Source organism: Palaemon carinicauda, chromosome 1 (genome assembly GCF_036898095.1).
Source record: "Palaemon carinicauda isolate YSFRI2023 chromosome 1, ASM3689809v2, whole genome shotgun sequence".
Classification (NCBI taxonomy): domain Eukaryota; kingdom Metazoa; phylum Arthropoda; class Malacostraca; order Decapoda; family Palaemonidae; genus Palaemon; species Palaemon carinicauda.
Window position 1 is genome coordinate 123,501,210 of NC_090725.1, and position 5,000 is coordinate 123,506,209.

The following is a 5,000-nucleotide window of genomic DNA, read 5'->3' on the forward strand; positions in this document are numbered from 1 at the left end:
ATCTGTTCTATGAATATAAATCCATTTGTCAAAATCCATATCATGAAAGTTTTGGATTAAACATTTTTCTTTACACCTTTTACTACTACTAAACAAATTTGCAATCCTCCCCTTTTTCAATGGGTGACTGTCAGTGCAAAGTTAATTAGGTTAGCAAATGATTGTAATTTTGTATTCTTTTCAATAGAAGGTTATTTTATTGTTTGCCTGAATTTAACCGGATTTTATGACTAGTCTTTGAATATATATTTTAGACTAATATGAATTTTTTTTCTTTTAGTTTCCCTTTCATAAAATATAGCTATGTAAGTTAATTTACTTGTACCTAATACTTATTTCCAACACTCGTGGTCTTTGATGCTATATCACGGGTGGTTTGATAATCAGTCAATCAGTCTATATTTATTTAGTATAAAATAGCTCCTATAGAAACGGTTAAAAGAAGCCACAATGTGGCAAGGAGAAAGAGGATCTGCAGACGCGGTAAGAATGGGACTATTCAATGTAAGAAATGCTTCAGCTTTAATTCTCTCAATATGAATCCATTGAAAGGACGGTATCCAGCGTCCTGGATTAAATGACAATTGGTTGCGATAAAATACATATATATATATATATATATATATATATATATATATATATATTATGTATGTATGTATGTATGTATGGGTTTTGATATTCATGCTTATAGTTGTCGTTTCCCTGAAGTCTCATTACATCCGTCAACGAAGCTAGAAATGATTAAATTTTTGAAGGTCAAGGTCATGGTCAAGCAAGATGGCCAATTCACGTAATCAGCCATAAGTTTGGACATCGTTGTCATAGAGACTTCAAAATTGGTTCACATTTTAATGTATGAAAATCCACGCCAATTAATACGCGTTAAGGTTAAGGTCAATGTCGAGCAAAAGGTCGAAAAATAACCTTCCGCGGCCGAGGTCTGCTCTCTACAGGTTGCCCCTCTAGTTTTGAATTGTTTCCATCATCGGCCATTTTTACTATTATCTGAAGAGTTTATTCTGGATTTGTTCAAATTTTTAGCCATTTAGATGTAAAACACCATTTCTAGTCAGTTTATATTATACTTAATGTAGATAGTAATTACATAGCTTATTTTTATTTTATTTTTTCCATAATTAGGATTTTATAGTTATTTATTACGAACGATTTAACAGAAGCCTTAATTGGTATATAAGAAGCTTTGGCATACAGTAATTTCCTTAATCCTGCAATCATTGCGAATTTTTTATGCGTTGCATATCAATGAATGTTCCTTTATAGCAATAAACATTTATTCATCAATTTGGCGTATGTGAGCTGAACTTGAATTTTATATGAAGGTGGAAGTTTCATCTTGTAAGCTTATTGGAATTCTAAAGAGTTAATGGATTTACTTTATGGCGTCTTTCACCCTTTCGCCGATGCGAATAATGTGGCTCTTCCTTCTTATATATTCCTTCTTATTTCTTCTTTCCTTCCTTCCTTCCTTCCTGCTTCAGGTTCTAAGGCCGAATCACACGAGATGTAAGTGCTAACCCTTGTATTGCTCTTTCAACGCCCTGCTGCCACCTGGGTTAACGTCCAAGTGAATATTCTTGTCTGCCGCCTCTTTCTCGATCACTCCCTCCACCATTTTATTTCTCTTCAGCCCTGTTCAAATTCATCTTGTTTACTTGTATCTGTTTCGCAGTGAATGCAGTTTGATATACTTCTTGGTTAATCAAGCTTTTTATAACTCCTCTTCGAATTGTCAGTTCTTCAAGGTATGCTTATAACATATGTCTGATATGTTCTTTGCAGAACTCGCAGATCTCTCTCTCTCTCTCTCTCTCTCTCTCTCTCTCTCTCTCTCTCTCTGAAATGCTCTCGGATCGTTAAGGAAAATCTAAACTGCTTAGGTGTGTAATATTTTTTTACTATGATAATTTTCCTTGGTATATGCATACTTATCGTGTAACTCTATTATGTTGATACCTTGATTAATCATGCATAAAGTAAACTAATAACGCGACATAGTTTTTATTTATTTTTCCTACAAAGTTATAATAGCTTCTGTAAGATATGGGAAACCCATGACTTGTTGCAGCCTTGCATATACTTTTCATGAATTTGTACTCTAAGAGTTTACTTTTTAGAACCGATACGTCTATAAGATTGCAGGCTCCCTGTTAATATTTCCTAATGAAATTTGACCCACAAACTATGTAGTTTCAAATTTCGTGACTGGAGGAAGCAAATAATCCTGAATTTTGCTGGCCGAAGTAAGCACCAGTTGTTTTGTCACTTTACTATTTAGATTGGAAAGCTTTTGCCCTGAATTTCCTTCGTCAGGGGAAGTCGAGTGGCATTCAGATCTAAATCGAACACCATCCTGACACTTAGAAAAAGATTTTCGTTCTTCACCAAAAGATTTTAAGTTCTTTTCCATTGATCGAATTGTGTCAGACTATTTTCACTTCTCTTCGTACCAATATAGACTTATACTAACCCCTTCTATTTCTCAGTTTTATCTCAGTGCCAGTGATTGATAGTAGCGAAATTGGGAGACGAAGGATTTTTCCATTTCTTGTGGATTTTGGGAGTTTTACGAGATATTAGTCTTCTTACACACTGTGCGTCGGTGTGTATACATGTGTGTGAAATCATAGTGCGGTGGAAGTGAAGCCTTATGCCTTAATATAACTTATGCTGGATGGAAACAATAATAAAAACAATGAAGGAAAAACAGTGGGGCCCATACCTAACAAAATCGTATGATATACTTCTTACATTTAGTTATAGAGAGAAATCGACAAAAAGAGAAGTGGGATAAGAAGCATTAGAATTTATCTCGCATTATATCGACATTAGAGAAATTAAATGGTCTCCGTTACCCAACGAAATTATTTTCTTTTTGATAACACATCATTCCCATGAATATGTGGTGTATATAAAAAGCTACACTTTCTCTCTCTCTCTCTCTCTCTCTCTCTCTCTCTCTCTCTCTCTCTCTCTCTCTCTCTCTCTCTCTCTCTCTCTCTCACATAGTTTTCCAAATAGAAGAATCTTTTTAGTTTAAACTACTGTTTTTCTTATCTCAGGAAAGAAACTCAATCGTTCCTAATCATCAGTTATAGGACTGTTTTTTTAGTTTTACCCTCGGAAAACCAAAGTTTGTTGATGATGAAAATACGTGTTGTATATATATATATATATATATATATATATATATATATATATATATATATATATATATATATATATATATATATATACTGTATATAAATATATATATGAATATATATATGCAGTGTATATATATATATGTATATATATATATATATATATATATATATATATATATATGTGTGTATATATATATATATATATATATATATATATATATATATATATATATATATATATGATGACGATACTGTCTTATCCCACAACCTTTTACATATTTTCTCTTGACCTTTCTCTAAGCTACTTCCATTTTTCATTCTTATGAATGATAAATCTTTATATAAAGCATAGCATCCTTATTTTACACCCACCTTTGCAGCAAATTAGTCAAACCATAATCACCATCTTTATCTCAGAAACTTGTAATCTTTTTCTGGAGATAACCATCTACACAATATCTTATTACCCTTCATATATCACCTTTCAATTCCATAACGCTTCCATGAGCTCCAGTTATGCAACTTGCATTGTCTTCTTGTATCCACTAATTCCATACAAAATTGATTTTACAAAATTGTTTCGCAATAAAAGTTTACTCCTTACACCTTTCTCCTTGACGAAACCTAAACTGCACCTCTCCTCTAAGTACCTATGTTATTCTCTCAATTTCTAAAAATCTTTGACACTGCTTTCCAGGTATAGTTGATAACGTTAAATAATTACATGTTTTACAGTTTCTTTGCTACTTCTATCTACAGCATCTGTACAGTTATACCTGTCACCCATTTGCTAAAAGCCTTATCGTCTCCCAGTGATATCTATAGCACACCTTGTTCACCTACTTAATTGCATCATTACGACCATTCCTGAGTAATTCAATTATCCATCTTCTACTTCCGAAGTGCTTAATATAAACATTACTTCAATAAGTGTTTTGAAATGTATTCTAATCCTTTCCAGTCTTGCATTTTATAATAGCTCTTATAAATATTTTTCCCATCGAAACAATATTGCATAATTATCCACCACCACCCTCCACTTAGCTCATGATAATAGAAATTAGTTTTCCTTACCCTTTTCTTTTCTTGAGTATGCGTTGGAATAATCGACTTTTGAAACTCAAAACAGATTTCTAAGAGGTAATTTTCTTTCCCAGTCACTCCATTCCATTTGTACCAAACACTTACAAACTGTTCTTCATAGAATAGATATTTATTCATATCCCACAACACAATACCCTTCCATTTTATTCAAAGACAACCAAGCAAAAACCGCGCCTTTCAAAGTATATTTATCTTTCACACTTGTTCTTTTCCCTTACTTCCTCAATATTGTTTTTTACTATTCTTTGTTGAATCTTATCAAATCTTGGACCAGCATTTACTGTAAGTATTTTTACCGCTCACAACGGTCTTACTGGCACATGCAAGCTCAACTTCTTCTCTTGCCTTTCCACTATTGTGTGTCTTGGGTTATACATAACCTCATCATTGTACGCACGCAATGTGTCCTTAGTGTTGTGTACATGATTTCGTATGTGCGGAATAATTAGTTTTGCAACTAGCATTTTCTGGTTATCCGTGAATACAAGATAAACTACTAAATTTCACTCATGGTATATAAGTTTGTTTGTATTTCTTCCCATGGTGTGCGTATTTGTATAATATTGTTTATGACCATAGGTCTTCTAGGATTCACCCTTTTTGATCATCCTGAACAGGAAGTTGTAATGATTCATATTATCTCTTATAAAAATTGCTATTTGGAAAGGGTAATAGAACTGATGTGGAGATGGGGTGAAGCTTTCATGGGATATGATGGCAGATTACCATCAT